This window comes from Oryctolagus cuniculus, chromosome 20 (assembly GCF_051225735.1).
Source record: "Oryctolagus cuniculus isolate XC-2025 breed Fujian yellow rabbit chromosome 20, ASM5122573v1, whole genome shotgun sequence".
NCBI classification, from domain to species: Eukaryota; Metazoa; Chordata; class Mammalia; order Lagomorpha; family Leporidae; genus Oryctolagus; species Oryctolagus cuniculus.
Window position 1 is genome coordinate 31,815,091 of NC_142886.1, and position 10,490 is coordinate 31,825,580.

At 46.8% G+C, this 10,490-nt stretch overlaps 1 pseudogene; it reads right to left on the reverse strand.

Moving 5' to 3' along the window:
• Positions 1-414: 414 nt before the first annotated feature.
• Positions 415-9,771, reverse strand: LOC149120127 (cytochrome c oxidase subunit FA4 pseudogene; annotated as a pseudogene).
• Positions 9,772-10,490: the final 719 nt, after the last annotated feature.

The following is a 10,490-nucleotide window of genomic DNA, read 5'->3' on the forward strand; positions in this document are numbered from 1 at the left end:
GACTCAAACCTGGTGCTCCAATGTGGAATGTGGCGTCACAGGCATTGATGTCACCTGCTCTGTCACAACACTGGACTGTGCTAGTACTTTGAGTGAGTCAGGTGATTTGTTGGGAAAATACCTTCTCTTTTTAATGGCTGTGCATGTCTCATATAGGGGTGTTCTATTGTTTATCATCCAGTCCCCTTTTGATGAGCATTTAGGTTGTTTCCAGCTTTTGTCTGCGTGCCATAAATAAGACGGCAAAAACATATACAGGTTCCTTTGTATGTTTCTTTTCTTTTTTCAAGTTTCACGTAGTTATTAATCAGTGTAATAAATTCTAGTAAATCAACATGATCTCACACAATTAGAGGAGAAATACTTCCTGGTTAAGTGGAAAATTGTCCGGATGGCTTCTGGAAGGCCTTCATGCTAAGCTGCTTTATAGTGAGCATTTCTTTTAGAGTCTAGAGCTTCTTTCTTCAGTTTGCTGCAAACCACATTCACTGAGAAGAATTTGCATTGATCATCGGGATCTACTTTTTCCCAGGGTCAGGGTTATTCTTCCTGCCCTAATTGATGTCTGAGTGAACAATGCCAGACACGTGACGAAGAGTGCAGCTCCAGTAAGTCCTGCTCCAATGAATATGATGAGGGGCATCAGGCTTCGCAGCTTCTTGGCTTGACTGAGGATTTGGGAGCATATGTAGCAAAAGCCTCGGGTTCAAAATGAGAGACAAAGAAAACCCTGTGTGTGTGTGTGTCTTTAGGGTTGTGCCCAAGGACTGGAATAGCTAAGACCAAGGGTTCTCTGAAACTTCTTGTCTCAAGACTACCTGTGTTTGATTCATGGAACTGCACTGCAGGACATAAACTTATAACTCAGATATCTAGACTGGTACTGTCCAATAGAAGCATAGTGTGGACCACACACATTATCAGTAATTTCTAGTAGCCCCATTAATTTTAATAATGTATTTTACTTAACCTGATATATAAAAAATTATTAATGAAAGTGTTTGCTGTGTTTTGAATATTTATGTCTCCCCAAAATGTTTATGTTGAAACCTAACTGTGGAGGTGGTAGTATTAGAAGTAAGTATTGGGGGCCGGTGCCGCAGCTCACTAGGCTAATCCTCCACCTGTGGCGCCGGCACACCGGGTTCTAGTCCCAGTTGGGGCTCTGGATTCTGTCCCAGTTGCTCTTCTTCCAGTCCAGCTCTCTTCTGTGGCCCAGGAAGGCAGTGGAGGATGGCCCAAGTGCTTGGGCCCTGCACCCGCATGGGAGACCAGGAGGAAGCACCTGGCTCCTGGCTTCGGACCAGCGCGCTGCCATTTGGGGGTAAACCAACGAAGAAAGACCTTTCTCTCTGCCTCTCTTCTCTCACTGTCTAACTCCGCCTGTCAAAAAAAAAAAAAAAAAAATAAGAAGAAGAAGTAAGTATTGCGGCAGTAAGTAGGCCATGGGGTGCCCTCATGAATGGGATTAGTGCTTTTATAAAAGACACCCCAGAGAGAGCCCTGCTTCCAGGTGAAGACAGCAAGAGAAGGCGTCATCCGTGAACCAGAAGGAGGCCCTCACCAGACAATGACTATGCTGGAAGCTGGATCTTGGATTTCTCAGCCCCCAGAACTGTGAGAAATAAATTTCTGCTGTTTACAAACTATTCAGCTTCCAGAACTTTGTTTTAGCAGCTAGAATAGACTAAAATGACAATCTGCATTTATTCTTCATGTTAAGTCTTTGAAAACGGGTATGAATTTCATGCTGAACACAAGTCTCAGCCTGGACCAGTCACATTTAAAGTATTCAGTAGTTCCATCAGTCACATGCCAGTTGCTTTGGACGTGTGGACTGGGCTTTTTGTTTTACTTGGAGGATTTTCATAGGAGACAAGGAACAAAAAATTGGGGACAGTGCGATCTACTTATCCGTGAATGAGTGCTTAATATCCACTGTTGTTAACTGTTGAGCAAGAAGCTGCTGATTCCTGCTCCCACTAAGTTGATGTGCAGAGTCATCTGTTCATAGTCCACAGTTTGGGATTATCAGTCTGTGCCCGCAGAAACAGAGCTGCAGCATTAGTGGTTTGTTAGGAGGGTGAGACAGGGAGGAGAATTCCGGACAGGGACTTGAGACAGCAGTTCAGACAGGATGAAGGAGCTTCTTTATGAATTCTCATAGAAACTTGGAGGTGGGCAGTGCAGGGCATTGGTTATTATTGTGCCCATTATTTTACCTTGAAGTTTACCATGCGCTGGCATCACAGCCAACATATACGGAGGCAGAGCTGCAATTAGATCCACGCATCCTAGAGCCTATGGTACCCTTTTATCTCTTTGCTGTCTCCAAGGCAGTTATTCATAGTCCATCCTTACATTAGTAATGGATTCAAAAATTAAGTGAATTTCTAGAGGCCACATCATCAAACCACTAAATGGTGTGATTACATTCATATGCGCTGAGGTCCCCTGGTGGAAGTCAGAGTAATTGCAAGGGCTGGGCAAATGCATGTGGACATTGAATATATAAAACCAGGACAACTATTATATGGTGGTCCTTGAATTAAAAAACAAAACAAGGAGCCAGTGCTGTGGCACAGCTGGTTAAAGCCCTGGTCTGAAGCGCCAGCATCCCATAGGGGCGCCAGTTCTAGTCCCGGCTGCTCCTCTTCCGATCCAGCTCTCGGCTATGGCCTGGGAAAGCAGTAGAAGATGGCCCACGTCCTTGGGCCCCTGCACCCACATGGGAGGCCTGGAATAAGCTCCTGGCTTCTGGCTTTGGATTGGCTCAGCTCCAGCCATTGTGGCCATCTTGGGAGTGAACCAGTGGATGGAAAACCTCTCTGTCTCTACCTCTCTCTGTAACTCTGTCTTTCAAATAAATAAAATAAATCCTTAAAAACAAAACAACAGGGCTGGCGCCGTGGCTCGATAGGCTAATCCTCCGCCTTGCGGCGCCGGCACCCCGGGTTCTAGTCCCGGTCGAGGCACCGGATTCTGTCCCGGTTGCCCCTCTTCCAGGCCAGCTCTCTGCTGTGGCCCAGGAGTGCAGTGGAGGATGGCCCAAGTGCTTGGGCCCTGCACCCCATGGGAGACCAGGAAAAGCACCTGGCTCCTGCCATTGGATCAGCGCGGTGCGCCGGCCGCAGTGCGCTGGCGGTGGCGGCCATTAGAGGGTGAACTCAAAAAAAAAAAAAAAAAAAAAAAAAAGAAAACAAAACAACAGCACCACAGTCTGGACCAGCTGAGAATCACTGTAACAGACTCTCCCATCTAGACCATCACGAAGAGATCCTAGCTCAGGTTCGGGATCACTTATGTCATTTGGGAGTTGTGTTCAATTCTCCCTGTTTATATCTGGTTCTGCATTTACAAGTGGGTGTCTCAGTGACTGTTCTTCAGCTCCTCCAGGGAAATACCTGAACCTCTGACTTAAGACAGTGGGTATTCTGGTTCTTACATGAGTATCGCCACGTCTCTGGATTACACGGTAGAAGAGCATGAAGTAAAAATGGTGTTTGTAATGGAACCTATGCATTTTTCCCTGCTCAGATTTCCCCCTTCCTTTTTAAAGATTTATTTATTTACTTGAAAGTCAGAGTTACACAGAGAGAGAATGAGAGGCAGAGAGAGAAAGAGAGAGAGAGAGAGGTCTTCCATTCGCTGGTTCACTCCCCAATTGGCCACAACAGCCAGAGCTGTGCAGATCAGAAGCCAGGAGCTTCCTCTAGGTCTCCCATGCAGCTGCAGGGGCCCAAGGACTTGTACTGCTTTCCCAGACCACTGCAGAGAGCTGGATGGGAACTGGAGCAGCCAGGACTTGAACCGGCGCCCACATGGAATGCTGGTACTGCAGGCGGCAGCCTTACCTGCTATGCCACAGCGCCGGCCCCAAGATGCCCTTTCTCTTTCTTCGGTCTGTAGCTCTACTGATTCTCTTTTCGTCCCCTAAACTCACACAGTTATAGTGAGGCTATCAATCAAATGCTCTGCCCTCCCCTGGCTAAGGGGTGGGCCCAAAGGTCCGAACATTAAATGGTGATGAGAAACCCTGCTTCATTTCCATTGGCTGGGCCCGAGTTGGGTCCTTGAAGCCCTCTGCTTATCCTGCTTTTTGTTGTATGACACTGAGACCTATCCCACACTCTAACAGTAAATTCTCTTTTCATCACATCCTGAATAAATCTAAAAGATCAAATTGCACAGTTTTGCTTTATTCTACTTCAGTTTGGAAATCCAAACACGTTTTCATAAGCATCAGAGGAATGGAAGACTTCCAGCTGCTAAGTGTACAACTAGCTGTTTTTCTCCAGGAGGTGAAATGACAACCAAAAGTAGTTTGATAAAAATCGTCTTTTAAAAATCTTACTGGGATGAGCATTTGACACAATGGTTAGGATACTGCTTGGGATGCCTGTATTCCATGTCAGGATGCCTTGGCTGGGGGTCCAGCTCGGCTTCTGACTCTGCTTCCTGCTAATGCAGACCCTGAGAGTCAGCAGGTAGTGGCTCACGTATTTGGGTCTCTGCTACCCCTGTGGATGACCCAGTTGAGTTGCAGGCTCCTGGCTTTGGCTTGGCCCAGCCTTGGCTGCTGTGGACATTTGGGGATTGAGGCAGCAGACAGAAGATCTATTCCTTTCCCTGTATGTCTCCGTCTCTTTCCTTGCCTTTCAAATAAAATGAAAACATTAATTAAAATTTAAAATTCTGATATTACAATTTGATAATCTCTAGGGTTTGAAGATCAGCGAAGCTATTAAACAAGGACTTTGGGAAGAAAGTGAAATGGTTTTAAGCTGGCACCTGTTCAGTCTGGAAAACAAGAATCCCAGCCCCCTGATGTTGAACCCTACATTTCAACCCCTCCGACAGGGACAGACTACATTTGCCTGCAGCAGACTTGGGGGACCGAGTCTTTTACCCAAAAGAGTCTTTCAGAAGGTCAGCTGCCACTTCTACACCCACCATGAGCCTCCCTGGTATTAGCCTCATGCTTCTAACCCACTTCAACCCCCATGAATGCCAAAGCCTCAGCAGGAAGGGCCACATCCTATCCTTTACCCCCAGATCCACTGATTGCATCTGCACTGATGACTGGGCCGCATAGTCCAGAGGTAGGTCTGTGTCCATCTACCAAAGTCAGGGAAGCAGTGCTGAATTACTTTTGAAGATCAACCTGCAAATACTAAAAGATTGAATACTGATGAATTCAAGGTGGCAGAACAATACCAGCAGAGTGCTGTCACCAGATTGACTGTCAACAGCTGTGTACATGCCACCATACTCACAGGGCTCCTACTTCCTATGAAAAGAGTGTCAGTGATCCTGTATGGTTTGGAGCCCACAAATGTATATGAGTTACCCATCACCAAAATGCCTCGACAGGAGCTTTGACTAAATCATACATCACAATCAAGAGTCACAGTCACGAACATCAAGTGCTGAGCTCATGAGTCGATCCATGGTCAACAGTCATTTAATGACTGTTGATGGCAACCCGGGGACTAAATTTAGACCAGAGCTTAAACAAAGCTTCAGAAGAGTGGAGAGAATCAGCCAACTGGGTGGCAACTTTAATGACAGAAAGGGGAAGGTGTCCAGAAAATCGATTATGTAAAGAGCTTCTTGTTGGCTTTGGATTCCCCATGCAGAGAGTGAGTCATTAAAGGTAGGAATCTTTGGGGCCGTTGCTGTGGCACAGTCACTAAGGCCGCCGCCTGCAGTGCCAGCATCCCATATGGGCACCAGTTCAAGTCCTGGCTGCTCACTTCCAATCCAGCTCTCTGCTCTGGCCTGGTAAAAGCAGTTGAAGATGGCCCAGATTCTTGGGCCCCCCCATGTGGGAAACCTAGAAGAAGCTCCTGGCTCCTGGCTTTGGAACAGCGCAGCTTTGGCTGTTGCAGCCACCTGGGGAGTGAACCAGTGGATGGAAAGCGCCTCTTTCTCTCTGCCTCTCCTTCTCTCTCTGTGTAACTCTGACTTTCAACTAAATAAATAAATAAATAAATCTTTAAAAAAAATTAAATGTAGGAATATTTGGAGAAAGTATTTGGTCTTAGAATATTCACCAAATCAGGTAATGACTCTTTACCCAAAGAAAATTACTGTGGGAGGTATGGAAAGTCATTGGGTAAACCACAATGTGGATAATCAACATGAAGCTATGGGAATTAACTGTGTGTTTAAGCAGAGAAATGAAAATTTCAGGGAAATTCCATTTTTAAGTTCAGCATAAAGCCTTCTTTCAGTTATGGAGGTGATATGGAAAATCCCAAGGTGATAAAACCTCACTTCTAAGTTGTAGGAATGCACAACGGTGGTCAGGCTATTCTACCAGGTCCTTAAACCCAACAAATGAGAGAATCTTTCAGCTGGTGATGTACTAATTTTGCTAGCACTGCTGGTTAAAGAAGATGAACCAAGAAGTATAAATTCTAACTTTAAATTTTTAATTTAAAGTTTGAATAGATGACACACACACATGGTTCAAGGTATACGGCTGGGAGTTTATCTTCCATCTGTGTCCTGCTGTAACCTGGTTGCTTCCCCTCTGAGCGCACCAACTCACTCATCTCACATCCTTGTCTTTTATGTGATAATTTGGCATATTAAAATACATATAACCACTCCTCTACATTTTATACAAAGTAGTACCCCCTTTTTTACAAAAATTTTAATTTCCCTTTTAATTTTTTCTTTCTTTCGTTATTTGAAAGTCAGAGTTACACAGAGAGAGAGAAGGAGAGGAAAAGAGAGAGGTCTTCCATCTGCTGGTTCACTCCTCAGATTGCTGCAATGGCTGGAGCTGTGCCAAGCCCAAGCTTAGAGCCAGGAGCTTCCTCTGGGTCTCCAACAGGCGTGCAGGAGCCCAAGGACTTGGGCCATCTTCTATTGCTTTCCCAGGCCATAGCAGAGAACTGGATTGGAAGTAGAGCAGCCAGAAATCGAACCAGCATCCATATGGGTTGCCAGCACTGTAGGTGGTGTCTTTATCCGCTACACCACAGTGCAGGCCCCTATCTTTCCACCCCCCCTTTTAAAAAGATTGCTATATTTTATCTGAAAGAGCAACAGATACTTTTTTCCCTAATTACTACTGTCTCACCCCCAGGAAATGTTGGTATCTCAGATATACTGTATGTTTGCTTAGGTGCTATATGCATATCTGTGCATTATAAGTAAAGAGAAAAATATGTCTTTGCTCCTGACAAGAGCCCATCTTCATCCCTTGGAGGGCAGTGTGGCCTCATTGGGCATGAATAGTGTAGGGATTTTAGAGCCATGATTGCTTTCTGTTTTGAAATTTTTATTTATTTCCACTTTATTTGCAAAGGAGAGGGACAGATATATATGTTTATACAAAAATATTTAGAGAGGGACAGAGAGAGCTTCCATCTGGTGGATCACCCCCCAAAAGCTCACAACAACTGGGCTAGTGAAACCAGATCTCCTACATGGGGACAGGGACCCAACTACTTGGGCCATCACCTTACAGCCCTGTTTGTAATAGCAAAATACAGGAAATGCATGCCCCTCAAAAAGATGGCTACATAAATTATGCTATATCCAAGGAGCTAGGTACTATGTTCAACAAAGGAATGAGAAATCCTGCTACGTGCTGATGTAAGATTTCCAACTATATTACAAGAAAAATGCAAGGAACAGTACAATGTTTATAAAAAGGTGCAATTTTGGGGCCACGTTGTGGCAAATTGGTTTATGCCAATCCAGCTCCCTGTTAATGCACCTGGGAAAGCTGTGGAAGTAGGCCCAGGTACTTCGGCCCCTGCCACCCACATGGGAGACCCAATGGTGTTCTGGGCTCCTGGCTTCAACCTGGCCCAGCGCTGGCCATCACAGCCATTTGGGGAGAGCACCAGCAGATAGAAGATTCTCTGTCTCTCTTTGTCTCTCCCTCCCACTATGATGCTTTACCTTTCAAATAAATACATAAATAACCTTGAAAAAATTTCAGTTAAAAATGACAGTGGTTCTTCTAGCTCAGGGCTGGTTAACACACACCAAGCGCTTTAGCCACTGCAGACAGGCAGGGGGTTACATGTGGCTCCGTCTTTCAGAACCCTCTTTGCTGCTCCCACGGAGATGAGGAAGCCAGTTCCTCACCACACCCAGCTGTTTCCTTTCATGGTCCTCGTATCAAGCTTGCTTTCTTCCTCCAAAACCACTGCCAGCCCTTGCCAGCCTTCCTGGGGATGAACCAGCTTCCTGCGTCTGACCCACGGGGGAAGGCAGCTTCTGTTCTCATTAATCATCAGAGCAGTCAGCCTGGAGGAGTGGGAAGCCCCCGGACAGGGACTAGCAAATAACCCTGGAGATACCCCTAGATGAGAAAGCTGCGCCGACAGCAATTCCCATCAGGGAGTGTGGCTGAAAGGTGCATGTGAGTGTGCGGTTGGGATGCCTCTGCGGGCCAAGGAGTCTGCTCCTTTCCTGGGTAGGGGGCCCCCGGGTCTTTCCAGTGTCTTCTTCCGCCATCTTTCAATCTGCTTTCTAAAGCGAATGTAAATGATTATTTAAAGAATATTAGTTTGGAGCAACTCCCTTACTAGCTGACTCAGGGCACCATGTCCAGCCCTGATCAGTTTTCTTTTTCTTTTTTTTTCTTTTGGACAGGCAGAGTTAGACAGTGAGAGAGAGAGAGAGAGAGAGAGAGAGGGAGAGAGACAGAGAGAAAGGTCTTCCTTCTGTTGGTTCACACCCTAAATGGCTGCTACGGCTGGCGCGCTGCGCCGATCCGAAGCCAGGAGCCAGGTGCTTCCTCCTGGTCTCCCATGGGGTGCAGGGCCCAAGCACTTGGGCCATCCTCCACTGCACTCCCGGGCCACAGCAGAGAGCTGGACTGGAAGAGGAGCAACCGGGACAGAATCTGGCGCCCCAACCGGGACTAGAACCTAGGGTGCCGGTGCTGCAGGCGGAGGACTAGTGAGCTGTGGCACCAGCCAGTTTTCCTAATTTCTAAGACACCCTTTCTTTGTGTGTTGGAAACATACATTTAAGAAGACTAAAGGATCACTTAGGTCCCTGAATCTATGAAGGAAAAGACTGATATATCTGACCACATAACAAAAACGTATGCATGATGGAACCCATGGTGGTCAAGGTGGAAAAGCCAATGGAAACTGGGAAAACAGCTGCACTTCATTTTGCAGCAAGAGATGAATTTCCTGAAGCCATTAAAGCTCACAGAAATCAATAAAGATTAATTAATGGGAAAAGTGAGCAGAGAACATGATTAGCAGCAGAAAAACAAGTGCAGATAACTAACTCCTGGTGCACAAAAGATGGCCAACCTCACTCGTAAAAGAAATGCAAACTGTTTGTGGTGTAATGGGTTAAGCTTCTGACAGCAACACTTGCAATGTCGGCATCCCATATGGCTCCTCCACTTCTAATCCAGCTCCCTGCTCATGTGCCTGGGAAAGCAGCAGAAGATGGCCCAAGTCCTTGGGCTCCTGCATCCATATGGGAGACCTGGAAGAAGTTCCTGGCTCTGGCTTTGGCCTGGCCTAGCCAAGGCTGTTGCAGCCGTCTGGGGAGTGAACAAGTAGCTAAAAGATCTCTCTCTCTGTTTCCCTGTAACTCTTTCAAATAAATAAATCTTTGAAAAAGTATACCTTTCAATAAAAAAAAAAAAAAAAAAGAAATGCATGACACGTCAGGAGCACTTTAGAGAGCAGATGCACCCCCACCCCAGGGGCCCATTCCTGAGTTACCTGCGACTGGAGATGCTCCCCCATCAGGTGCTTGCGTTTGCTCATCCATTTCTCATGGATTTGGAAGGAGCAACCTTGGAGGGTGGGACGAAGTCTGAGGAAATGGCCTACAGAGGACCAGCGGGAGTGGACAGAAAGCCCAGGATCTGTCTCTCATGTCAGGGCACTCAGTGGCCAGGTAGACAAGACGACCGGGCAGGATGAAGTTTGTCAACCTCTGTCCTGGGTGACTTCAGTGTTTCATCACTGACAGTGCTCCTCAAACTCCTATCAAGAATACATGGTGGCCGGCGCCGCGGCTCGCTAGGCTAATCCTCCGCCTTGGGGCGCTGCCACACCGGGTTCTAGTCCTGGTCGGGGCGCCTGATTCTGTCCCGGTTGCCCCTCTTCCAGGCCAGCTCTCTGCTGTGGCCCGGGAATGCAGTGGAGGATGGCCCAAGTGCTTGGGCCCTGCACCCCATGGGAGACCAGGATAAGCACCTGGCTCCTGCCATCAGATCAGCGCGGTGCGCCGGCCACACTGCGCCAACCATTGGAGGGTGAACCAACAGAACAGAAAAGGAAGACCTTTCTCTCTGTCTCTGTCTACTCTGCCTGTCAAAAAACAAAACAAAACAAAACAAAACAAAACAAAACAAAACATGGTGTAGGGTGGCCCTACTGGTCACCTAGGACTGCCATAACAAACTACCATTAACCTCGTGTCTTCAAGCACTGGAAACTCATTCTCTCACCCTTCTGGGCTCCAGAAGCCCACAGCCCATGTGC